Raw genomic sequence first — 17,807 nt, forward strand, 5'->3', positions numbered from 1 at the left:
TCCCAAGGCTTCACCCAGATGTGCTTTCTGTGGGTTAACACTCCAGCTTTGCACACCCGCGACCAAATCATGTTCATCTGCTGAAAGCTCCCCTCGTGTAGCTCCTGGCTCCTCTCCAGACAGTCTGTGACAGGAAGAGCAAGAGGGGAGATCGTGTGCATCAAGAGGCCACATCTCAGAATGACCTGATAAACATGGGGCCAAGGCAGCAAAGACCCAGGGGCAAGAGGTGCACAGGAGCAGAGGGGTTTGAGGGAATTTCAGTGCAAAGAGCAGTGACCTGCTCAGTGGGAAGGCTGTTCCAGCAGTGCAGACCAGATTCTCCAAAGTTTGCAGTGCCCACATCATCTGCAACTGATATTTTGAAGTTTTCAGGCAGAGGGACAGGAGCCTCTATATGGGATGCTGTCTGACAGTAGAGCATTGGCACAGTATCCTTCCATGGACCAGGCCTACAGAGCAGCACATCAGAGTACTGCAAAACCCCAGGCACCAGCAGAAAGCCCTTTCCAGCTTTGTTCCACTATCCAGCTGCTGGATCTTCTCCTTAGTGCACAAGCTCCATCGGGTCTCCTTCAGTACATTTACTGCTTGCAAAACCTTCACTCCAACACTATTGAGTGCTTTTCTATCCCTGGCCATTAAGCCCACTGCATGCCACCGCTCTCCCTCTTTCCTGACACCACCTCAGACAGCAGCACAGCTCCGGTGAAGCAGCTGCCTTTGGTCCTCAGGAAGAGTTCATCCATCCCTCCAAATCCCAGCGCCGCAGGTGCTGGTGCCCCTCTCGTGCTCAGCCTCTTCACACTCCACCCCCGAAATACTCTCCAGGGCACCTACAGCTCCACCAGCAGCCAGAGCGAGGTCCCACAGGGGCTCTGCTGCCTAGGCAAAGCCTTGCTAGAGGGACGGGGAACGGCTGACAGCATTTCTCACCCCAGTGACCAGCAGAGCTTGCACGGTTGAGACGCAGCTGTGCAAATGAGACCCCAGCAACCACCACCCCCCAGCCCCAGTGATTCCCCACAGGCGTGAAGAGCAGTATCAGGGACACAAAGAAGCCGACGCCACAGGGAAGCACTTGGGTCACGCATCCATTTACAAGGTCATCGCCCTGTGCCTCTTTAAAGTACTTCACTTTGGCCAGAGGCAAGTCAAGGTGACTCGGACAGACCGTGCTGCCGCTGCCCCTGTTCCCACCGATGCTCCCTGCTATCCCTGGAGAGCCCCGCGGAACCGAGGGCATCCTTCTCTGCCCTCTGGAAACGGCCCAGCAAAGCAGCAACCCCGGCCATAAATAACACTGGCAATGGGTAAAAGCAGAGCAGCCGTGGGCTCGGCAGGGGCCGGAGCATCCCTGGCTAATCCATACGCAGGCTCTGTGGGACCCAGCAAACACCTTCCAAACATCCTCCCTGCCCACCACAGCGGGACCGGGCACGTCTGAATTCGCAGCAGCGCCATCCCAATGCCAGGTCTGTCCTTGAGTCTCCACATGTTGCTTTTAAATGTCAGCAGTAAAATCAGCTACTGAGAGGGAATTAAATGGAGGAGGGGGAGGAAGGGAAAAAAAAAAAAAAAAAAAGAGAGAGAAAGACGAAAGGGAGAAGAGACAGCTTTACTAATGAGTCAGCCAGAAGTCTCAGAATCCACTTGAAACACGTAGGGCTTAATTTAACTTAATGGTTTTGTCAAACATTGGCACTCTGTTAAAAGCACTGGAGAGCTGGTAATCCAAATGCCAGTGGCTCTGCCTTTGCTAGTCACAAGAAAGCTGCTGTTCCAGTCCCCAGATATATCCATCTGGTTTCATGCAGGCAGCAAGTATGGCCCTGGCTAATGCAGTCACTCATGAGGGTAGTTCTGTATTTACTTAGCACCGGCAGCAGCTCTGACTTTGCCCAGAACACAAAAAATAAACACAGCCACTGCATTTCTGAGCTTGTACATGTCTTAAGGCAGCTCCAGGCTTCTCCTGGAAACATGGCTCTGTCAGGGGAAGAGAGATTTGCAACATACCCTCTGGAAGACAAAATGAAATCTCTGACCTGTGCGGACTTTGGAAAGAAGTTTGAAGAAAAAAAGAGCAGCAAACCCTTTGCTTGCAACCAGGCAGAGAAAGACATGAACTGAGCTGAAAAAGCAGCTGGTTCCCCACCCAGCCCTGCTCTCCCTCCTCTTTGCAGCAACCCTAGCTCAAGGGCCCCCAGCAAACCCCATGAGATGAAATGGGGCTCAACCCTAGGGCAGCACTATCTCTGTTGCTGTCAAACCCCCTTCTAGAGAAAAAAGCAGGAATTTCAACCTGCCATTTAAGATGAGATTGCCTCGGCAGACTGAGCCCATCCTTACACACACCAAGGACAAGCAGAGAGTGCTTAACACTCCTTGCCTGCCCTGATGCCCTATTCTGGCAGTAAATTTGGAATTTGGGACATCTCCTTTTGGTTTTATCCCCTCTCTATGAGCACCAGCAGATGAATTTCAGCACCAGGCACTGTATGATTCAAGCCACTGAGCCAAGGGCACACCAGGGCGCTCTCCTCTTTGCAGTGACAAAAGCCCAGTAAGGTCAAGCTTACCTGTAGAGTCTTGGCAGGAGGCTAAACCATCACTTTAAACTTTGCAACCAACTCCAGGACATCAGTCACTGATCTGTCCTCTGCACCCACATCCTCCCATTCAGCAGCAGCCACCACAGACTGGTGAGACCAGAGATGCTGCTGAGCTCTGCCCACCTCCCCAGCCCCATATGCTCCCAACAGTAGATCCCAGAAACCCTCCCTTCCCTAGGGAAGTCTCCCCTTCCCAGAATATTCCTCAAGCCTTGCTCAGAAGACCACCTCTGCCATGTACCCCAAGGCACAGGGTCGTTCAAAGGGCCAGCACTAAAGGAAGCAGTGCTGCCAACCCCCAGAGCAGAGGACTACAGAAGGAAACAAAGCCCTCAACTCCAGGGCCATGGGCACATTCCCTGCTCCACACTGTGCAGGTGGGGAAAGGACTCCAGGAAAACTCAGGGGGGGCAGTGGAGGCTTTTGAGCCCCTGCATCCCCTTAAACCTCCCCCTCCATCCCAGGACCTGGATTCCTGTTTGATTTAAGACACAAATGGGATCGAGTTTAAAGGTCTCAGCCTGGCCCTTGACTCCTTGGTGGGAGTCTTTCCACATCACAAAACCACCAGACAATTCAGCCTGATTGACAGCCTTTCAGGCAGAGGGGCCCGGAGCTGAGGGAGGGGAGGGGGCTGTGGGTCAGGGCTGAGGGGGGGGGCAGCCAGAGCAGTGCGTGGGGCTGGGAGAGCAGGGGGTGGCTGTGCAGGGGGGACAATGTTCAAGGTTTATGCTTCCACAGGAGAAAGGTTTTTGGGAAAGGCTGAGAGGCTGGAGTATCCTTGAGGAGCTATTAAGTTCCACTTAACACAGGCAAAATCCGAATTGCAGATAGCACACACAAGGGGAAAATAGAGATTTGGCAGGATGAACTCTTCCCTGAGGTAAGGGCATGGCAGCATACAGCAGGGAAAGCAGGAAGCTGAGGGCAAGGCAGAATGGGGACCCAGGCTCAAAGAGAAGAGAGGAGTCAGTGACAGGCGAGAGCCAGGAGATGTCAGGGATGGAAAAACAAGCGAGCAATTCCAGAATTCAGTGACCCTGGGCTCAGCCACTGGGGCTGCAGCAAAGGCTGAGATGGCAGCACAAAAGCACTTGCACACGTGGACCTGTGCCATATTCTGCCTTGGGCCCTATCCCTGCTCTCAGCTCCAGCAAAACCCAGCCCAGTGAAGGGCCTTGACCAAGTTATCCCTGCAGCAACAGGCAGGACCCCAGAGTGGCCAGTTGCAAAGATGAAGTGCTTCCTCACCTCCTCCACCCTTCTACTCCTCACACTCCAGCTCAGGAGAGGTGGGCACAATAGTCAGCTCCCTCAACATGGCTCTTCCCCCGTTCCAGGGCTGATGCCAGCAACCTTCATGGCTCTGCAGAGCCTCATCTTCCACGGTATGTGGTCAGGCCCTTCCAAGCCCATTCACCTTGTTAATTTTGGGAGAAGGTTCCCTTGAAAGTATTCTCACCTTGCAGTCTGGGTCAAACCCATGTTTGCCAGCTCTTCTCAAGAGAGCACTTCTGCAATAGGATGAGAGTCATCACTTGGGGAGACCTGGCAAGGGAATGCAAGAGGACCACAGACACTTGTCATGCTATCTTATTTATACCCCCTTTTACATACAGGAAACCCTTTCTCCTTTTTTTTTTTCCCTCCTCTAAATAAAAGAGAAAAATTTTAAGCTGGTGCTCTAAAGCACAGCAACCGCCAGCCCATCTCCATGGCTTGCCAAGAGAGCAATTCATCCTCTGTCTCTATTCTGCAGTAGGTAGAGCCCCCCCTCTCGCTTTTGTTCATCTCCCCGCTCTTTTGTCTGGCCCTGAAAGCGTTGATCACTCCTGCATGAGGAATGTGAAACTGATGTGATGTGATAGGAACAATGCTCCAGCCCCGGTCCTTGCAGCCACATCAAAGTCCCCATTTGCATGGCTTCCCCTTGCCTGCCTGTCCCCCTCTGCCCCCGGCCGTGCTCTGGCTGCTTCAGCGCCTTCATTGTCCTCCCAGCTTCCAGAAGCAGCCTTGGCCTCCTGCTAAAAGGCACTCGATGGGGTCCCCGTGCCTGCCCGTGGGAGATGGGATCCACGGGCGGCATCTGGCTGGCAGGAGATGTGACAGTCGCAGGGGGCACTGCTGGCTAGGATGCACCAACGTGCTCTCTCTGTTCGTCCTGCTGCTGTCTGGTTCTCCAGCTTCCACGCCCCGAAGGATGCTTCTCCCCAGAGCACTGCTAGGCTGGGGTGGGGGCCTGAAAGGATGGAGAGGTAAGGAAGACAGATCCAGAGGTGTGGGGCAGCGGGGCCCAGCCCTGCTAGAGTAGAGTGGGGAAGTGCTTTAGCATAAAGATTCGGACATTTCTAAGCCACTGAAAGGCACAGAGGTAGTTCACACTGAAAATGCTCTGCCCTTGGAGTTTCTGGGGGAGGGAGGACCCTGCCTGTTCTTCTGGTGTAGTGGGAGAGACCAAGATGCAGACACTCAGTGAGGGCACAGCCTGGCAGCTGGAAACCCCACACCTAGAAGCACTTCCAGCCCCTGCAACACCCTCCAGCAATGGCAGTGGCACAGGGCTCCTAGGGTGCTGCAAAAGCCACTGCAGCAGCTGCATAACCACAGCTCTGGGTCCAGGCAGCCTCCTGCCAGGCAGCTGAACCCAGGAATGCTGTCACTAGGTAAAAATCCTGCTGCTGCTTTGCAATGGTCAGCTACAACCCAGTGCTAAGCAATGCCCTTCCCAAGGCACGCTTCACAAGGAGCCCAGCTTGCCAGACTTCATCAGGTCAAAGACTTTAACCCAGCAAAGGAGGCTGGTGAGAGAAAACAAACTCTCCAGCAAGACAGAGAGCCTGTCCCACAGCAGCTGTGGCTCCATAGCAGGTCTCTGTTGACATGACAGCAACTGGAAAGTGATCACCCTACATCTCCCCAGGGCACGGTCTGCTTCTAAGTCCAGCAGGAGCTCCAGGCAAGCAAGTTCCCTTTCCCTTCAAAGGGCATCCAGGTGCCTGCTGACACATAGGGAGATGCAAGCTGCACCTTGGCAGGGAAGGGGAAATTCAGGCAGTGGCTGTGCCAGCTGTGGGGCAAGGGAGAGGCTGACATGGAACAGGTCCAGAGGAAAGCAGTAGTGGGGCCACATGGAACCCTGTGCTGGAAACAGCAGGGACACTGATATCTCTGCAAAACTGAGGGCTGCTGACACACCTTGCAAGTTGAAGGACTTCATTTTTGGCAAAGGGGAAATAAACTTAGCTCACCCGTGCCATCAGGGCCCATGTAAAATTTACTCTCCATCCCTCTCATCCAGGAGTATCGTGTTTCCATTCAGCCTTGACACCGACCATGATGCTGAACTGGTCTGTGCCACTGACCAACAAACAGAGATGGCCAGCATCTCTCTGCTGAACAGCAGAGTTTTTCAGATCCAGCCATTTCCCACAAAAAAGGCAAGATCCAGGTCAATCTGTGAATCTGCAGTCAAGGCTTTGAGCCCAAGCACATCTCCACCTTGCACCCTATATAGGTCAGTGATGAAGAGAGACTCCAGGTGTTTTGGCTTCAAATGCACAGAAAACATAAATAAAACATCCAAGAGCCATGCACGGATCATCAGCCCTGAGATCCAAACGCACTCATGGGTTACATGTAGGGGGTAGTGCTCCAAGGTTAAACAGGCACTTCTTAAGCATTTCCCAGGCCACCCCTTCTCAAGCAGCCTCCCTCATCTTGAGATGCCCTACCTTTCATCAGGTTTTACCTGATTTTGCTTATTTTTTATAAGCTTATAAATGGTAAGCTTTATAATTTGCTTATTATTTGCCCCCTATTCGAGTGCCTCTGCTCCTCATCTCTGGCTGGAGCTCATGAGCCGGCCAAGGGACACAGCACTGGCAACTATTCCTGATTTATACTGATGGAGACTATAACTTCCCTTTACTAAAGTAAATAGAGTCAGTACCAAGAGGCAGAGCACAATTTTTTTTTATTAATGAGCATATTTCTGCCTCAGTGCTCACCGGGGAGGCAAGACAGTCAACATGGAAGAACAAAAACCCTCTTCCTAACACTCTGGGTCACATTTGCTACACAAGGAGCCTGCTGTTGTGCATTATACCTGGCCAATGTCACTCCTGTTTAGGAAAGAAGTCTCTGCAAGAGGAGTATCTTGGGGTATGATTAAGGAGGATATTTTATGCTGGCACTCAGGCTTTTCCCTGCCAAGGTGGTTTACCTTAGGATGACACCAGAAAGGCTGTTTGCCTGTAGCTGTCCACACACATTCAACAGAGCCCCCAGCAGTTTTGAGGCTCCTTCATCAGGCTGGGAGAAGCACAGCACACCCAACCATGCTGCCCTCCCCTCTGCTGGACTCCTGCCTGGCTGTCCCCAGGGGATGAAGCTCAGAGCTCCCTGTGGTGGGCTGACCCAGGCTGGATGCCCACCAAAGCTTATCTATCACTCCCTTCCTCAGCTGAACAGGGAAGGTGGAAAACACAGCAAAAACTCCTCAGTCAAGATTAGGGCAGGGAGAAATCACTCATCAATTACAGGCATTGGAAAACCAGACTCGGCTTGGGGAAATTAATGTATTTTATTACCAATTGAAACAGAGTAAGGTAATGAGAAAATAAACAAAGTTTTAAAACACCTTCCCCTCACCCTTTCCTTCTTCCTGGGCTCAACTTCACCCCCAATTTCCTCTACCTCCTCTCTCACAGAGGCTCAGTGGAATGGGGATTAGAGGATGCAGTCAGTTCATCACATGTTGTCTCTGCTGCTCCTTCCTCCTAGAGGCTGAAATCCTCATACTCTTCCCATGCTCCAAAGTGGGTTCCCAACCACAGGAGTCAGTCCTACACAAACTTCTCCAACGTGGGTCTGTCTCACCAGCTGCAGTTCATTAACTTCTCCAGCACAGGTCCCTCCAAAGGGTCAGGAAGAGCCTGCTCCAACATGGGCAGGCTCCTGCCACAAACCTGCTCCAGCGTGGGCTCCTCCTCCTTTCCAGAGGCCACAGGTCCTGCCAGGAGCCTGCTCCAGCCCAGGGCCACAGCCTCCTTTGGGCATCCCCCTGCTGTGGCACGAGGTCTTCCACAGAAAGCACGTGGATGTCTGCCCCAGGAGGGACCTCCAAGGGCTGCAGGGACACAGCTGCCTCACCCTTGTCTTCACCATGGGCTGCAGGGCAAGCTCTGCCCCACATCTGAGCACCTCTTCTCTGCAGGCCTTTGCTCTCTGTAGAGCTGTCACTCCCACATCCCCTCACTCCTCTCTTCTCTGGCTGCAACTGCAAATTTTTCCCCCATTTCTTAAATCTGCTATCCCAGAGTCTCTGCCATAGCTGCTGGTGGGCCTGGCCATGGCCAGTGGCAGGTCTTGGAGCCAGCTGTTTTTGGCTCTGATGGACACAGGGGGAGCTTCTGGCAGCTCTTCTCACAGAAACCACCTCTGCAGCTCCCACGCCCACCACCAAAGCCTTTCACACAAACCCAATACATCCCCCTGCCCCTGGCCCTGGAAGATGGTTTTTCACAGCTATAATGGTACAAACAAGCAATTTTGCTCAGAGCCTGCAGGGCTGCAGGACAGGAGCCATGTGCTCATGTTATGGCAGTGAGCTTTGCAGGAGAGGGCACAGATAAGAAACTGTAGACGCCTCCAGTGCCCCATCTCCCCAGGCCTCCATGCAGCTGTGAGCAAGACAGGACAGAGGTCCCACTCCCACAGAAGGTCCTTACTGATGCTGCACCAGGAGCAGGGAATAAGCTTTGTGCCAGTAAGGGATGCAGTGATCCCCACACTGTGCTCACTGGGCATCACCCTCTAAAAGTGGGAGAACACTGCAGAACCTCCTGCCCTCATGAGCAAGGCTGGGTATCACTCCTGCCCTGGGGGTCAGGGACCAGGAGACATCTGACCTTTTCCTTTGTTCTACCTCAGAGCTTCTCACAAGCTCCTGGCCATCTCCAGCAGGTGATGCTGACCCCATGGGATGTTGCATCTGGAGAAAGCCCCCTCAACCTACCTTATACCAGCATGGCAGCGTGCTGGAGCTCAACACTCCTAATCCTTCCAGCCCATGGAGAGCCAAAATGCAGCGAGACATTTCAGCAGAGCCACCTGGCTTACTGCATCCAGTTGCCATTGGAGTCATACCACAGGTGAAGGGATCTGAAATATAGCTGGACAGATGTTGTTTCAGGGCTTTCTAGTTCTCTGTCTTTAATTCATTCCTGGTTTCTGCAAGACGCAGTTAATTCTTGACCAGCCACCACACGTGCGTGTTCCTTTGCTTTCAATTCGCCCAGCAAAATCCATTTACCCTGCCTGTCTCATCCGGTTTCCATCAAGCCTGCTGAATTCTCCTCCAGTGAAATAAGCAAGCTTACTGTAACACCCTCTTTTGTAAGAGCATGGTGAAAATGACAGTCTTTCTGGTACCTGACTATTTCCCTTCACGGGAGCTAAACATTGCTTGTTTTCAATTGTGAGCTGTTCTGACTTCTTAAAATGCATGAAAGTACCAAGAGAGTCAATTCAATGGGAAAAGAAGTTTCTAAAAGAGAATATTTACTTACTTTGCAGTTTCCTGTGGAGAAGTTTAGGCTTAGAATTTACTAGCCAAGGCTGTGGGGGTCTGAGGAGAACACGAAGGGGAAGCAATGCAATTCAACATCTGCCTTGTCCAGAGGCAACCATGAGGAGACAGAGATCAAATTGTGGTTTAAGATGCCTGGTTCCAAAGCCCCACTCCAGTGGGTGCATGGGAGACAGAGCAAAATCTCTCACAGCTTGCACAGCCTGGGTTTTTTTTTTTTTTGACTTCGGGTGGCAGAGCCACAAGCCACGTTTGGATCTAGCAAAACACAATTCCAGTCCTCTCCAATGTATTTTCCACCTTGAGGACCCTCCTTAAGGTTTCTCAGACCGAATTTGAGGCAGGAAAGAGAGAACAGAAAACCCAGACCTGTTCCTCCCATACTCCCTGCTCCCTCCTTATTGCTTTTCTGGTGGCACACACCCATGACAAAGGAGCTACAAGACACCAAAGTTATTGGCTCTGTGATAAATGCTGCCAAAGAAGCAGCATATGAGTCAGAGTGACCCTTTGACCCAAAACCAGCCAGAGAATCAGGTCAAGCTGCTATTTGCAAGTACCTGGAGGACCCATGGTGATAACTTCAGCCCAGACACCAGCAGCCTCAGAGCAGGGGAGAGTCCCCAGGGATGCACACCAAGAAAGGAGACCACCAGAGAGCTCTCCTCCCATCCCCACTCCTGCCTAAGCAGGCCAGTTGTACATCTGGAGCCAGGCAGCTGACGGGAACCCAGCATGGTGCACACCAAACTATGCAGAAGGAAACCTGGCCCCTGGGCTCCATTTGCAAAATGCTTGAAGTCTGATGCTTTCAGCACAGGAAACATCTAAACTCCTTACACTTTAGGATTTAATTTCCCTCCTGCAGTAGCCTGGAGTTTTCATTTCTCATCCTCTCTTGTTTTGGTTTCCTTACACTCTTTTCACATCCTTGCCTGGTTTTTTTCCTTTTTTTTTTGGCGGTTCCTCAAGTTTCATTCTCTTTTCCAAGTTACACAAGATGAATTTAAGACTTCTGCCACTCCTCCCTGCTCATTAGCAGACATAAATTAAAAGCAGAATTAAAGAGATTACTTGCAATGCCACTTGAGACACCTTCAAGCCTCTTATTGCTTTACCATGTACTGTGAATTCTGACCCACCAAGGGACTTTACATTCAAACCTTGCCAAATGTTTATCTACATCCTGTTAGATAGGGTGGGGGGGAAAGAGCTCCTATCCTTCTCAGAAATAAAGTCAGATTAAGATTTTGCTGGAAGCTTTCCATTCCTGCGTCAAGTTTTGTTGCAAAAAAAAAGTTACCACCTGCTAAGGTGTTTTGACACTAAGTAGCAGATATGGCCCACTTGCAGGAAAAAAAAACAACAAACCAAAACAAACAAGCATGCAATGAATTGTTTGTTTGTTTGTTTAATGGAGTTTGGGTAGGATATTACCAGGCCTGTACTGGAAACAGGTACCACCTGAAGAGTCCTGGTCAGCCACATCCTCCCACAGAGACCATGACTACAGGGATCCAAGGAAAATCACTGCCCACCAGCCTGCTGCCAGGACCAAGAGCATGCTGTTGATTTCTACACTTCCAGGTGACAAACAGCTGAGGATCTGAAGACTTTTATTGCTATGCTCAGCTGCACCTATCACCTCCCCTCTGTGATCCTCTGTGTGTCAGGGAAGAGGCTGAGAGAGATGCCACTTGCTCCATGCTCATGGGTGTGCTGACATTTGCACCCAGCAGCTCAGGGACACAGTCTGAGTGCAATCACAGTTATTTCTGGAGTCTCATATGAGGTTCACAGGTACAGCCTCTGCTGTTAAAAGCTCAGTTGGCACAAACCAAAGGGCACAGGGCTGACAGAGCCCTGCCTGTCCCACAGCACCATCTGCACCCTGGCATATCGATCCAGGCAAGATGCAGAACTGAGCTCAAGTGCCTCAGGGATGGAGGGCAGGGCGCTCAACCACCGGTGGGAAAAGAGCAGCAAGAAGGACGGAGCATGTGTCAGGAGACATTCTACCACAGCTGGTCACCGGAAAGGGGCTGGGAGTGATGAGGACAGAGCACAAAGCCAGCAGCTCAACAACTGTCAGCTCAGAGCGCCAAGGCACGGCGAGCGCACACGGGCCATCGCTGCTACGTAAGGCACCACATGCCTTAATCTCTCCCAGGGGAGAGAACCTCGTCCAGCCCAGACTGTTTGTGTACTCAGCTAATTTTGTTGCCTGACTTTCCACCTACTTGCTCAGCAGAAAACCGATCCTCCCAAGTAATCATCGCTATTCCGCCCCTACCCTCGGACCTGAGGCCATGGCACAAGCAAAACCCTGCCATCAGCTGCACGCCCAGTGTCACAAGGGCAACTGGCTCTCCTTGCCCTGTCCCCTTGGCTGAAGCTCCCCTTCCAGGCTGAGCACCACCTATGCCAGCACAGGCAAACACTGCAGTCCACTTGTTCACCTAAACGAGCCTCCTGTGTCCTAAAATGCTGTTCCAAATCTCCTCTGTGGCTCCTACACGCAAGTCGGGCTGTTCAAGCATAGTAATATAATTAAGGGGAAAAAATGCCCTGCATACACCAGGGAGTATCCTTAACAGCATGAGCTTAGTATTAGCTCTTGCTAGAGCACAGTGAGACTATTCCTGGCTACTGCTTCCAGTGCTGGTGTCCACACTTGTGAAAAAAAGAGGTTGTGGAAGTGGAACAGCTTCCAAAAATAATTAGGAGAACGAATTGGGAACTGGAAAGCCTGCTGTGCAGACACAGGCTTGAGCGCTCGATTGGTTCAACTAAGCCAAGGGATGATCAGGAGAGGACTTAATCACCTCCTGCAAAAGTGCAGGGAGAAGATTTCTGCTGTCAGTGGGACTCTCGTCCAGGGCTGCCCAGATTCCCCACAGCAAAGGCAAAGGAGACAGCTCAGCTTGTGGGTCACTTTAAGCAGGCAAACTAGGCTGGGGAGACAGGTATTGTGTCCAGCTGCATCTGAAAGCCAGCACACCCATCAGGGCCTGAGCTGTAACAGAGGTACTGGATGATGAGCACTGGAGATGCCTTGGTCCCCTTCCCTGGACCAGCCAAAAGGCTGAACCAGAAACCAACCTGCTTGACAACACCAAGGGCATCTACTGACAGCCCACTTTGAGATGTCCCTCTCTCTGCCATTTCCTTTATCTCTTAATTTCACATGTAAGAGACCTGCCAGAGGAGAAGCCCATGTTCTCAGAGTCAGGGCAATGGAAAAAGAGAAGGCAGATTATATTGCTTTCAAAATGCAAGTCAGCCATCCTGACTGGATCAAGGGGAAGATCACTTTGGATAGACCAGCAACCTCAAAAGGTCAGAACAGGCATCCAAAGAGTTTCACCATCACTTTCAAGTCTCACTGTTCTTCCATTCCTGTTTCTATATTGAAACCAGCTTTGTCAGGGAAGATCTGCAACTCTCAAACTCATCTGCAACACCAAAGTCTGGTCTTCACTCATCCCTCCAGCTGCAGCTCACTTCACCTTTAAGGCAAGGCTGCCTGGGATGCCTCTTTGACCTGAGTAATAAATGGCACAGGTCTTTCACGCTGGGGCTGTAATCCCATTTCAGAGGTGCATCCTGGAGCTGACTCTCTGCTTGCACGTGAGAGTCAGAGACATTACACCACTTCATGTGGGGACAAGGACAGTTCACTGGGAGCCCTTCCTGACCCTCAGACTGGGATGTCCTTTGCACTGTCAACACCCCTGGCACCAGACTACCTTCTTTTTTTAAAGCAAAGGGACACAGTTATTTACATTCTATTATTAATTCCCTTAATGCCCTGAAGAGTATTTGCTGAGGTTAGCCAAGCATTTGAGATGCTTTCAAAGCACCCTCAAGCTTTCCTTAATAGCTATTTCTGTATAGTCATGTTTTGTTCCCAATCTCCCACACATCTCTTTGGGCTTTTTTAGTCTTGCTAAAGACAGGTATAAAGAGATGGCAAGGATCTCAATCTTCTCCTCTCTTTCTCAATTTGAGAGAGGAAAAGAAATTGGTGAGAAAACAATTCTATTTAATGGTCTTACTGTCTCTCTTCTATTTTCTTCTCCCTGGCAGTGTTGTGAAAAAGCCTTTCTCCTCCTTCCTTCCATCACCAGCTGGAAAGCCTGAGATCATGATCCACAGACACTTTGACACTTAGAGATTCATCCCATTGTGAACTCCAGAGCATCCACACTCCTCTCTGACATCTAGCAGCATCCTTGCAGATCAGTTTTTAATGGTTTGACTGTTCTTCCCAGGCCTGCAGAAATCCACATATGAGCACTCTTAATTTTATATCACTCACTGCTGCATGTCTTCTCACAATTTTTTTCCTTTCCTGGTTCTCTTCCTGATGCAATTCTCCAGCGCCACTTCACACCTCTGAGAGCCTCCCACTTCAAAGTCCACTTTCTACTTCAGTTTCCCCAGGTACAGAATTATTAACCTAAAAATGCAACTGGGCAAGGTATTTTGGGGATGTAAAGCTTCCTACAACCTCACAGCGAGAATCCTGCCCCAGGCGCTTTTTCTCCCACAAGAGTCCTTCACTGCTTGATCACACCTTTCCCATCACCTTCTCCTGAAGGCAGCTAGAAACAACACAAGTCCTTTGGTCACCAGACTTCTGTGTGCTGCCAGTGCTGCCCCTCAGCATCAGCGGGGTCAGTGCTGAGCCACCTTGTCCCCACTGTCCACTGGCAGTTGTGTCTCTGCAGCATTCCCAGAGCCTTCAGCTGGACAGCAGCTCCAGCACCACTCACACAGCAAGAGGCCCTGCCTGCAAAGATTTAGATAGAGCCTGTGCAGATACAGCAGGAGTAGGAGCAGTACAAGGGAAGGGAAAAAACAAACCCAAAACAAAAGCAGGTCTGGAGAGAGGAAGGCAACTCGTTGCAGGGCAGCAAGCAGAGCAGGCTGTGCGCTCCCTCTCCACTGCCCGAGGTGCTCATCTGCAACCATTCCCGCTGGAGGTTGGAGCACAAGTGTGGCTTCTGGGCACCAGGGCAAAGAAACCTCCCTGAGAAGGGAGGAGAGGCTAGAAGAACCAGCCAAAACAGCCTGTTTTGGTTTTGCATGAACTCTACCCACCCTTCACCTTCAGGGACACTTCCTTCCCTTGCCACAAGTAACAAGCACATATAATTGAAGGAAAACATCATTTCCTAGAACACTTCTGATCTGTATTATCCATGCTCATTACAAGCTGTGAGGCGCATTCTGGTCTCCATCAGCTCCAAGCAAACAGGAAAGTGCAGCACAGGGATAAGGGGCAGAACTGCTGCTGGGAATGCTTAAAAACTAAACCAAAACCACTTAGTAGGTCTTGAAGGACCTGCAAAGACACATGGGTTTGTGCTCAGGCCAGTATATCAAAGCACTAGGGCATTTGCTCAGCACAAGTTGCTTCCTTGAGCTTATCCTCTTGGAGTAAATTTAACTGGGCAGTCTGGGGCATCAGAGCCTAAAGCTCAATTCTCATCTATTGACTTTTTGGGGTTTTGTCCTGCCCTCCTCTAGGCTGCCTCCTAACCTTGGCAACCTCACTGGTCAGTCTGACAAAATAAGTCCTTGGAAAAATGAAGAGGTTTTTAAGTTTTTCTTCCTTTTTAGTAATTTTCTTAAATTTTTGTGGGGGGTGGGGGTGTCTTTGTCTCTTTTTTTTTTTTCTTTTCTTTTTTTTTTTTTTTTGCCATTACACATGGAGTTAGTTGCTACTAAGCTTTTTCTGCTTCTACTCTGCTGCTATGGGTGGCTGGAGCCTCCCAAGAGGTGACTGGATAGAGACATGTCACTTCTCTGTCTCACCCCAGCACCTCACAGCTCCTACCCACTTGGAGAATTCTCAAAAGTTCAGGGACCACATTTCACCAGCTCACTGCAGAAAGGCCCTATGCTCAACAGCAAGGCATTAGTAGAAAAGCAGAAAAAAGGTAGATAAGCAAGAAGACTTAGGGGGGGAAAAATTTCCTTTGGCAGCACATTCAAGGTCCCTCTCACCAGAAGAGCCATGAAGATCCAAAAGGGATGCTGCACACAGCCTACATGCTAAAATCAGACTGCATTTTTTTTTTTTTTAATAGCATTAGTCTCAATCAAGGAAGCAGAAGAGGCCTGTCCAACCTGGACAGAGAGTAACTGCAGATGGAACTACCCCCAGCAGTGCTGTTTTCCTCTCAGGGGTAGTGGGAGACACCGATCTGGAAACATCACCCACCTCCGAGTCATCTCCCGCAGCTGCTGTGACAAATGTGGGGACAGATGGGGAAAGAGTGATGGGAAGCAGCAGTGACAGGCTGCAGCAACACACCACCTTCCTTTAATCAGCCTCTCTGTGTGGAGAATCAAGGTCCTGATTGCTTCATATTAAACCCTACCCAAAAACTGTCTCCCACTCACTCAAACCTCACCCCCCTCCTCTCTTCAGCCCTTTTTGCTCCTTTTCTTCCTTCCCTGCTCCCATCAGGGCCAGGAAACTCTCTGGTTCAGCACCTTCCCTTTGTGAATTATGTGATTTATACCATCTCCAGCCTGGTAAACTATAAGGTATTGGAGAGGATCCAGGACTGCAGGAAGCATATCTGTTTTGGCAAAGACAAGAAACAGAGGAAGAAACTGGGTGGGAACTAGACAGGCTCTTCCTTCACCTGGTGCCCCAACCTCTCTTTTCCAAGTCGTGTGATTTATCTCTCTCTGGACCATCTCTGCAGGAACCAGGTCCATTACAGAAATTAAAATGTGCCTCTGCCAGCAGCTGGCAAGATCAAACCCTCAGCACGCCTGTCTCCTCCAAGCAGGGATGGCAGACACCACAGAGCTGGCAGCCAAGTGCAGCAGAGAAGGTGCCAAGAGCAGCTCCTGCACTGCACCCAGGTGGGCCACCAGCTTTGAAGCCTGCTGGCCAGTGGCAGAACTCAGAGGGCCAGGCAGCTGCCAGTCTGAAGCTGGATTCTGGCACAGCCAGGCTTCCAGGAGCAATGGGAGAGCAAACACAGACCTGCCACTCCATTGCCTGCAACCCACGGCATAAGCACACCCAAGGGGTTAGAGGGACATCAGGATGCTTCAACACTGAGACCCAGTTTGGGGTGCAGGGAGAAGAAAACCCTTTCCCTTCACCCCTTAGATTCCCTTCCTAAGGAGATGTCCCCAGTAAGAAAATGCCTGAATCAAGGAAAGAGTTACCTCCCAGGACAAATAACCATCACAGGAGTCTGGTGGCTGCTAGTACTGCTAGAATGTGTGACCGACAAAGAGATCCTTCCCCGAAAGAAAGGCTTCAGCTTTCTCACACAAGAGGAGCCTTAGAAGAGGCAGTTTGATGTCTCATTGACTGCAAACACATCAAGGTCATTATCATTGCCTACAAAAATCTTTTTTGCTCGTGTATTTCCAAATGATAACACGAGAGCATTCAATCTTGAAGACATTTGTGCTCTGAGCTGGTGACAGCTCTGGAGAAAGCACAGGAATAAATGCCTGGGGAAGCGTATTAGAAGGGCTCAGAGCTGGCAAGGCAGGCACAAACTTCTGAGCAAGATGAGTTCAGTCAGGCATTACTGACTGAAACAAGAGAAATGCAACTCATGTTGGGAGGAGATGAATTCCAGGTGTCCCATCCCAGCCCCACGCAGCAGCACGTTGCTCCCTAGGACCAGCACTCCCCAACACAAGACACTGAAGGCTTCACTGAGCAGCCCAAAATCTGCTGCAAAGGCAAAACCTCACAGCCACACAGCAGCACTTGCACACACGAGCAGATGTAGGAGAGGGAGAGCAGGTTTGTGAGCAGAAAAATGTTGGAATATATCATAAAACAGCCCGTGGATTTTTGTCATAAGAGGCAAGGTGGCCCTTAAAAGTCAGGGAATGCAGACCTGAAGCCTCAGATCTTCATGGCCACAGCAAGACCACAAAAGAGAGAAGCCTTAAAACCAAGGTGCCTTAAAACTCCCACTGTTTCCTTGATGCAGAGAATGCAGAAGATGTGCACAGACCCTGGCCTTAACAGTAGGACAAGGTGCCCCTGTGCACTCAAGCACTAAAACAGGAGCTTGTTCCGCCTGAGGTTCTGCTGGCCTAAGGTCTTGAATAACCAAAGGGCAGATAAGAAACCACCAGCTTTGGCAGAGAATCAGACAATTTTGTTTTTCAGTGAATTTCTACAAACATACTTCTTGCTGGTACTTTCCATTGCTTAAGACAAAAGAATGGATATTATCATCTGGACAGCCAGAGTACTGCCATGCCAACAAGCAGCCTAATCCTTCTGATTAAAAGAGGATAAAAAAAAAAAAAAACGACCAGGAAGGGAGATTTGCTTACTTCCCTCCTCAGTATTTCAAACCAACCCACTTTGTGCTGTGCCACAAGGTAACCTTTTACCAGGCTGTCCTTAGCCCAGCCAGACATGACAGGGCACTGAGCACTCTATCTAGGGCCAGATAACTAATTAAATGCCTCTGACCGTGTCCTGCTAAAGGGATCACAGCAATCTGCCCCCGCACACGAGCAATATCCTCCTGCACATCACCAGAGAGAGCCTGGGGTGACACTAGCCTGGGCTGGATCTGAGCCCTGACCTCCCA

At 50.5% G+C, this 17,807-nt stretch overlaps 1 protein-coding gene across 2 annotated transcripts in view; it reads right to left on the reverse strand.

The window, feature by feature from the left end:
- CNTFR (ciliary neurotrophic factor receptor) overlaps nt 1–17,807 on the reverse strand; it is a 201,518-nt gene that overhangs the window by 161,208 nt on the left and 22,503 nt on the right. The window lies entirely within an intron of this gene.

This window comes from Serinus canaria, chromosome Z (genome assembly GCF_022539315.1).
Source record: "Serinus canaria isolate serCan28SL12 chromosome Z, serCan2020, whole genome shotgun sequence".
Lineage (NCBI taxonomy): Eukaryota > Metazoa > Chordata > Aves > Passeriformes > Fringillidae > Serinus > Serinus canaria.